At 38.7% G+C, this 9,948-nt stretch overlaps 1 pseudogene; it reads left to right on the top strand.

The window, feature by feature from the left end:
• The first annotated feature begins 1,342 nt into the window (after positions 1-1,342).
• Positions 1,343-9,948, top strand: LOC136710041 (extracellular calcium-sensing receptor-like; annotated as a pseudogene).

The raw sequence follows: 9,948 nt of genomic DNA, 5'->3' as shown, positions 1-9,948 counted from the left end.
TGTTTAATCTCACCATAGCCAACAGAGTTCCTTTAAAGAATGAGGGATTTAACATCAAATCAGTATGAACAATTTTTAATTATTTATTATTATTATTATTTTAATGAGGCAGATATTCTAAAAATTTAAAGGCATAACTCATAACAATGTTCATTCACAGCCATGTGCAGTATATAATGTCTACCAGATGTGTTGATATATTCCCCTTCAGCACAGGACAGGCAATAAAAACAGAAGACTAGCCGACCTGGCCACCTGACAAGTCAACTCCCTGGAGGACAAGATAATGTGCACAGGGACATGGGCACCTGCAGAGTGATAAAAAATAATAAGAGAAAGCAGGCTTCATTTTCATTTCACACAAGACATGATAGGTCATGCTTATTAAAAGGTCTTTCTTTATACATTTTAATTTAATGGCCAGACTTATACTACCAACTCACTGATAATGAAAATAAGCCTGTGTCAAACTCAATATATATCACAAGGTGTGCCTCACTCTGACACTGAATTTTGTCACTTTTTATAGACTCACCCGGTTTTGCCCTTTTGCCCATTGAAATGTTGTCCAATTCAAGTTACTTCCCACGAGGAGATGAACCATCATAACTGCCCACTCTCTGGAACCTTATTACACCTTTACCATCTCTCTGCCAGATGTCATACAGTGGGACTGGTTCACCATTATGATAAAAATACACTTTTTCTCCAAACTGGTTGGTGAAGTTCCCTTTCTTTAGATGGTGAAGTAGCTATTACAATTAAAATTTGAGTTGTTCAATGTTGAACAATAGTAGTAGAAAATGAAATAAAAAATATAATGTACATGGCAAAAAGGATTATATTATAAAAGTTCAAGACGTGAAACATTATGGCATCTATTATCAGTAATCATAATAGATGCCATAATGACATGGCAATAAATATGTAGAGTGGTTCAAATAATGTGTTACTAATTATTTTGTACTAACAATTCCTTTTATCTGTTCAGATGTAAAGTCTGACAAGTGTTACATCTGAACTCATAGAGTTCTGCACTCCAGCTGGTTGTGCAGAGCATGGGCAATGGCATATGCATATGGGTTCACCTATCCAACAGGGATTTCGGCTTCATGCTCATTCCGAACCTGCCCAATATATATATATATATATATATATATATATATATATATATTGGGCAGGTTCGGAATGAGCATGAAGCCGAAATCCCTGTTATATATATATATATATATATATATATGGATATTTAAAGCACTGTTAAACAATCATCATGACCTTCAGAAACCTGGGAGCCACAGAGTACACCATGCAGTCCAGTTCATCTCTGATGCCATTTTTATCAATGCTGTGGATAACTGGACTCAGCTCTGTGGCATGTAAAGTTGACCAAGTCAACTGCAGGCTGTGGACACAGTCTCTGTTACCTGGCTTTTATTTGAAAGGAGACTTTGTGATTGGAGGAATATTCTCCTTTCATCACTATTTAAAATTAGAACAGAATGCCTACACCAGACAGCCACCACAGCCACGGTGCTCTGTGAGGTTATTTTGAAACATTGTGGTGTCTTCTTGTCTCATACAGTATGGATTTCAGGGAGCTGCGCTTCGCCCGCGCCATGGAATTCGCCATCCACGAGATCAACAACAGAACAGATTTGCTACCGGGAATTAAGTTACGCTACAAGATACACGACTCATGCGCAGCCGTGCCCATGGCGATCAAAGGCGCATTTCAATTAGCAAATGGTGTAGATCCACCCCAGTAAACATTTAGCCGTTGATTCAACGTTGAAATAACGTACTTGACTGACGTCTAATCAACGTTTTCTTAAGGTTGAAAATTAAAGTTGAAAATACGTCAAAACACAGACGTTGAAAAGACGACTAAAAAAGTCACATTAAAGACGTCATTTTAAAGCCGTTATTTCAACGTTGAAATCACGTAGCTAAATGTCGTTCAATCAGGGTTTTTTTAAGGTTGAAAATGAAAGTTGAAAAGACGTCCAAACACAGACGTTGAAAAGACGACTAATAAAAGTCACATTAAAGACATCCTTTTAAAGCCGTTATTTCAACGTTTAAATCACGTACCTAAATGTTGTTCAATCAGCGTTTTTTTAAGGTTGATAATGAAAGTTGAAAAGACGATTAACAAAGTCACCTTAAAGACGTCCTTTTAAAGCCGTTATTTCAACATTGAAATCACGTACTAAATGTCATTCAATAAACACTAAATTAAAGTTGAAAAGACATCCAAACATCAACTTTGAAAAGAGGAGTAACAGAGTCACATTACAAACACATTAGCACTTAATGGTTCCTAATAGTTTATCCATTATTTCTTTTACTAGTTAGCATTATGTAACACTTCTATTAGTATTTAATTGTACCTGTCAGTTCACAATCCCGGTTGGAAAAAACATTACACCCATAGGTAAAAGCAAAATATTTATAAACATGTTGGCAAATTTTTGTAATTAGCCCAAAATATGTGACTCAAACATAGCATGGCATACAAGTATAAATAAATATATATATATATATATATCAGTGGCGATTGCTCTAAGACTGCAAGGGAAGCTCAGCTTCCCCTAAAATGTACAAAAATAAGTGATCAAATATATGCTGTTGTGTGTACATGTCATTGAATAAATATGTACTACAACGCGCTTTGCGTCCACATAGTTCAATTGCGAAGCCACGAAGTGCACCGAAACGAGACAAGTGATTGGATAAATGCTGGGCTTTGTCCCGCCCATCGGACGCTCAGCGTCTCTGGGGGTCTAAGGGGCAGTGGGCTGGCCTCGGCTGGTCCGGACGCTCAGCTTCTGCATGATGATTGGATGATCTGGCTGAGGCTGAGATCCTTTTTGATTGGCAGCGAAATTAGCGAATCAGCAATCCTTTGGTGTAAAGATCCGTGGGAGCACAGGCGGACACACTTCACATGGGCCAAGGCCGTTTAAGCAGCCTAGCTCTGCGGGCCATTGAGAGGACACTAGTCAAGTTCCTGGAAAAGACGCCTTGTTGGTACGACAGGGTCACAGATCATTTTCTTAAAAAGGAATGGAGGGTAGAATTTACGTATAAATAAGCCGACATATTTTATGATGTAGGCAGAAATTGAGCTTCCCCTCCTTGAAAGACCAGCATCCGCCACTGGTATATCAGAGGGGAAGCTCACCATGCTTTTCCTTTTTTTAATGTTACCTTTCTGGTTCTTTTTTTATGCTGAAACGTGCACCAGCAACACTTTATTTTTGGAACCTAGACTGATGATGATCACACTTTTAAAAATATTTTTTTTCCAATGTACTCATCAGGATTCTGTATAGTTTACTCAAAAGAACCCTAGGAAAGAAGTCATAGCATAAACAATAAAGGCAAATTTCACATCATACCTAATTATTAACTAAACATTTTGGCATATCAGTCCCCAAATAAAAGTACAATCAGTAAAATGAATATGATTTGTTTTCTGATACTGTAGGCAAAAAAGCCTAAAATTACACTGCATGCTCATATCCTGAAAAGGACAAACAGCAAAAGGTTATTACCACTGAGATTAACGTTGAGTACAAACCACACCTCCTCTGCCCAACTCACACCCACTGTTAATGGACATCATGGAATTGGATTGTATGGATATTTAAAGCACTGTTAAACAATCATCATGACCTTCAGAAACCCGGGAACCACAGAGTACACCATGCAGTCCAGTTAATCTCTGATGCCATTTTTTTCAATGCTGTGGATAACTGGACTCAGCTCTGTGGCATGTAAAGTTGACCAAGTCAACTGCAGGCTGTGGACACAGTCTCTGTTACCTGGCTTATATTTGAAAGGAGACTTTGTGATTGGAGGAATATTCTCCTTTCATCACTATTTAAAATTAGAACAGAATGCCTACACCAGACAGCCACCACAGCCACGGTGCTCTGGGAAGTTATTATTGTTATTTAATTGTCACTTGATCATTCTATTACTCAAAATGTAATTACTTTAAGTTTAAAAAAAACATTGTGGTGTCTTCTTGTCTCATACAGTATGGATTTCAGAGAGCTGCGCTTCGCCCGCGCCATGGAATTCGCTGTACCTGCTGTCATTGGGGTGTCTGGCTCCACACCGTCTATTAGCATAGCATTCTGGGTCTTTTTGGAATACCACAGGTGCGCATCATATTTTAGAACTGTACTTTTTCCTCAACATTTAACAATAGTAAGTGTAAATAAAGACCGAGGATGTATGTGAAAATATATGCACAGTTCAACAAACTCATAGACTTATGTCAGGAATTTTCTGAAACGTCCCCATGTGAGCATATATCTGTCCACCGGTCCACAGGCTGGCACATCACTGACTGTAAACCACTACTGGTCCAATATCGCACCACTCAGATTACTGTCCTGTACAGGATATTACTCACTGATAATCTCCTCAAACAGATTTTACATTCACAGAGACTTTTATTCTGGAAAACAAAGTAATACAAATATGACCAACAACTATGAGAGATATGACAAAGAATATACGCCTGATATAAACAATATGCTGAAAATGTTGACACTGTACTGGACTAAAGTTGTTTAATCTAATTTATAAAGAATAACAAAAGAACCTAATGAATGGAAGATTAGTCAATTGGACCGTGAATGGAAAAGTGGTAAAAAAAAGCATTTTGTTTAAAAATCTGCTTAATTACCGGTAGTCCGCCCAGATTGATGTTTGAAAATAACAAATACTAAAATATATACTTAAAATTACATTTAACAGGAGTCGAAACTTGTGTGTCTCGTATAAGCTTCATTCAGTTTATTTTTAATGAGTTTTGAAATTTGTGGTGAGAATCTTGTGATTTTTTTTGTTCCAGTCTGAAGAAGGTAATTAGAAGAATTTTGCACACATTTTCAAAAAAAAAAAAAAAAAAAAAAAAAAAATATATATATATATATATATATATATATGTATATATATATATATATATATGAATGTATGATAATGATTAAAAGAGTTTTCTATCCCAAGTAATGTAATAAATAAATGTTCATATCCCAGTGTTAGTAATTCAGCAGTCGCTGAAAATCGACTATTAACGTTTCCTTCATCTTTCTTACAACGGCTAAATAACAGGTCAGTCACTACGCCACCTGCGCGTGAGCGATAAGCGTCAGTTCCCTTCCTTCTTCAGGACAATACCGAGTGACCACCACCAAGCGGCAGCGCTGGCCAGAATGGTCAAACATTTTGGCTGGACATGGATTGGGGCAGTGCGCAGTGACTCGGATTATGGAAATTACGGAATGGCCTCGTTTCTAAAGGCTGCGCAGGAGGAGGGGATCTGTGTGGAGTACTCGGATGCCTACTACAGAACCCAGCCGCGCAGTAAAGTGGAGAGAGTGGTGAACGTCATCCGCAGGTCAACAGCCCGGGTAATTGTAGCTTTTATGGCCTCGGGCGACATGAAAATACTCTTGGAAGAACTTGTGAGAAATCCGCCGCCACCTCTTCAGTGGATTGGCAGTGAGTCATAGATCACTAACCCAGATTTTCTGCAGTTTAACATGTTCGCTGGGGCGATAGGGTTCGGTGTTCCCCGCTCAGTGATCCCAGGTCTCCATGAGTTTATTTTAGACCTCTCTCCAGCACAAGCTCTCAAATCACCACTGTTAACGGAATTCTGGGAGAGCTCGTTCAGCTGTAGCCTGACTGGTTTCTCTGAAAGCATGAGGGAATGTGACGACAGCGAGGACATCCGCGCGCTGCAGAACCCGTACACAGACACGTCGCAGCTGCGTATCACTAACATGGTGTACAAAGCTACATACGCCATAGCACATGCCATTCACGGTATTATTTGCAATGACACGCAGTGCGACAAAAGTATTCAGTTCGAACCATGGCAGGTATAAAGCTGCTACATTTAATTCCTTTGTGATTAATATTATCCATTAATGGTAAAGCAGAACTTTGTCACGTGTTGAATAGTGATTCAGTATCCTATTTCAGTGGTTCTCAAACTTAGACCAAGTACCACCCATTATCAAACCAAAAAGTACTGCTGTTGATTTTTACCACAGAAACATGTGCGCCCCTGGTTCTTCCTCTGTTCTGGGGTCATTAGGCAAAATCTTGCTTGAATCTTTGCATGTTTTTCTTGCTTTTTATTTGAATGCTTAACACAAAATTACCTAAAATAATTACTAAAAATTATAGAGAAAATACAAATAACTGGGCCTAAACTAAACGTTTTAAACACAATTATACATTTATGAGACCATATAAAATGTATGGGCAAGAAGCGTTTTGAAAAAAAAAATCAGTTTAATCAGTTATGTGCTTTAATAGGCTATAGGCGAAAACAGTGCGGCGCTCGGGGCAGGTGTTTTCTTCTATTTTAGTTTTACGTGTACAGAATTCTTGCTTAGTTTTTCCTCGATTTTTTGCCTCTGAATTTAGTTATTCTGGGCTTCGGAGTAATTCTCGGGCTTGACCTCGGCTTATTTTTTCTCGTTTTTGCTTTGCTCTTTATATAATAAAATACAAATTACACACGTCTGTCTCTAGACTTTGCTTCCGTCCAGTAAGCAACTGAATCTGGGTTTCCTTACACGGATTTCTAAAAAAAAATGGGGGATCGCTTTTCCTCACGGGAAAACAAAAGCGGAGGAACGCTAACCTAGGGAGCCCCTAAAGGACATGTGGGGGCATTTTTTTTCTTTTTTTATGATACATTAGATGTTTTTTAAGTACATATGGGGATTTTTTTTGGTACATTAAATTTTTTCCCTTGCATTAATTATCTCAGGATCTTTTTATTTGTGGGGGAAAAAAATTAAAAATTGAGCAATACAGGTGACACTTTACCTGCGCATTACCGGATTTGCCCTATATTGGCACAAATAGAGGAATGTTGCCTGAATAGTGTATTTGTGTCATCTACAGGGCAAATCCGCTAATGCGCCAGTAAAGTGTCCCATGTACAGCTCAATTTTTTTTCCCCTCAATTAATTATCTAGAGATCCTGAGATAATTATCTTGAGCTCCCGAGATAATTAAAATAAGAGAAAAAAAATTCCCACATGTATTAAAAAAACATTCTGATATATCACGAAAAGAAATTCCCCATCTCTTTCATTTTTTTTTCACATGTCCCTTCGGGGGCTCCATACTATCCCCCCACACCTGCCATTCCTTTTCAGACTTAATCAACTAAGGTGTAGCACTTTGTATTTTTCTACAACACAAATTAATTTCATTGGGGCATAATTATGAAAACTGTGAAATATTATGTAATTTTCAGATAAAAACTGTAGATTTTCATTTATGAATAGCTTCCTAAATTTACTAGTAAATTTGTCTAGGTCATTGGCATACCACCTCTTGTTCCTTCACATACCACTAGTTTGAGAACCACTGTCCTATTCAAATTGGTATTGCCATATTAATAGACATTTATTTTGCTCTATAAAATTATTTATATGTTATTGTGATAAAATACGTATTTTCCTTTAATTATGACACTAGAAACAAAATCTCAGTTTACACATTTTGTAAATGTCCAACAATATGGGGCATTTATTTGTCACTGGCAGATAATCACTTAACAATATCAAATATCAGCATCTGCCCAGAATTCCCATATCCCTAGTGTATACAGAATTCAGCAGACTACATGTGAGCATTGCTTACATCAAAATAAACTCACACAGCCCTGATGTTTACTGCAGATAATCCACCAACTCAAGAGAGTGAGCTTCACTACAAAGAACGGATTTCAGGTCACTTTTGATGCTAATGGAGATCCTGCGGCTAATTATGAACTCATAAACTGGCAAGTTAAGAAGAATGGTGGTTTAGATTTTATGACAGTGGGCCACTATGATTCATCTAGATTGAGAGGCCAAGAATTTAGCATTACCAAAGCTATCAGCTGGTTAGGGGGGCGGAGGGAGGTACTGTACCACATATACTCACTCATGACTAAGCTGTTTTCCACTGTGTGTACAATATTGATTCTGTTCAATTTTATTTCCCTTAGGTGCCAGTGTCTGTGTGCAGTGAGATATTTCCTTTGGGCACCAGGAAAGCTGTACAGAAAGGAAGGCCAGTCTGCGGCTATGACTGTGTACCATGTGGTGAAGGAGAGTTCAGTAACAGAACAAGTTGAGTATCATAATGCAACATGTTCATCCCTATATAATCTCTTCCAGCTTGATCTTTACCATTAACATAATATGAGGGCTCACATACATTGTACAAGAACCCATCATTAGATGGGTGATTCTGCGTGGGCTCCGGACCCAGTGATGCTGAACTGGATAAGTGGTTGCAGAAAATGAATGAATGAATGTAAGCTTGCATTTATGCACCAATCCAATAGCATAACTAATGTGCAGGTGGTATTTGCACCCAGGAGGCCATTTGTAAAAAATTTTTATGGGTTTTCAGGTACAGAATGATGCAAGAAAATAACAACAAAGCATATCAATTTAGTTTTCTTACACATAACACAGACCCTCCTAATGTTTATTCATTGATACATCATTTATTTTTGATCTCATTTACATATCTTTCACAACCTGCAGCTTAATAATATTTATTATTTTTGCATTATAAATGGGTGGCATGGTGGTGCAACAGGTAGTGTTGCAGTCATACAGCTCCAGGGTCCTGGAGGTTGTGGGTTCAAGTCCCACTCAAGGTGACTGTCTATGAGGAGTTTGGTGTGTTCTTCCGGTGTCCATGTGGGTTTCCTCCAGGTGATCCGGTTTCCTCCCACAGTCCAAAAACACACATTGGTAGGTGGATTGGCGACTCAAAGTGTCCATGAGTGTGTGTGTGTGTTTGTGTTGCCCTGTGAAAGACAGGTGCCCCCTACAGGGTATGTTCCTGCCTTGTGCCCAATGATTCCGCATAGGCTCCGGACCCACCGTGACCCTGAACTGGATAAGCAGTTACAGACAATGAATGAATTAATTATAAATATTTAAAACAAATACGTATGATGCATGGCAAAGTTTGCTTTTCTGATTTCCTAGAATCTCTGGATTGTGTGCAATGTCCTCCTGAGTTCTGGCCCAGTGCAAAGCAAGATAGCTCCCGAAGCCTGTAGAGTTCCTGTCCTGGGAAGACACTCTGAGCATCATCCTAACAGCATTCTCTATCACTGGGGCTCTAATCGCTGTGTGTGTAGCTGCTGTTTTCTACAGACACAGAACTACTCCCATCGTCCGTGCTAACAATTCAGAACTGAGCTTTCTGCTTCTCTTCTCTTTGGCCCTGTGTTTCCTCTGCTCACTTACTTTCATTGGTCAGCCCTCTGAGTGGTCCTGCATGCTTCGCCACACAGCATTTGGGATCACATTTGTCCTCTGCATTTCCTGTGTTCTGTGGAAAACTATAGTTGTGTTAATGGCCTTCAGGGCTACATTTCCAGGCAGTAATGTCATGAAGTGGTTTGGGCCTCCACAGCAGAGACTCAGTGTCCTTGTCTTCACTCTCATACTGGTCATTATTTGTGTGCTTTGGTTAACAATATCCCCTCCTTTCCCCTTCAAAAACCTAAAGCACTACAAAGAAAGTATAATCTTAGAATGTCGCTTAGGTTCAGCAATAGGATTCTGGGCTGTACTGGGCTATATAGGATTTCTGGCTCTATTGTGTTTTGTTTTGGCTTTTTTAGCACGAAACCTGCCTGATAACTTTAATGAAGCCAAGCTCATCACATTCAGTATGCTTATATTCTGTGCAGTTTGGATTACCTTTATTCCAGCTTATGTCAGCTCCCCTGGAAAATTCACTGTAGCTGTAGAGATTTTTGCTATTTTGGCCTCAAGCTTTGGTTTGATAGTTTGTATTTTTGTTCTTAAAGGTTTCATAATTGTTTTTAGGCCAGAGCAGAATACAAAGAAGCATGTCATAGGTAAAGTTCCATCGAAGGCTCTTTAA

This window comes from Hoplias malabaricus, chromosome 11, assembly GCF_029633855.1.
Source record: "Hoplias malabaricus isolate fHopMal1 chromosome 11, fHopMal1.hap1, whole genome shotgun sequence".
NCBI classification, from domain to species: domain Eukaryota; kingdom Metazoa; phylum Chordata; class Actinopteri; order Characiformes; family Erythrinidae; genus Hoplias; species Hoplias malabaricus.
This window is presented reverse-complemented; position numbering and strand designations above follow the sequence as displayed.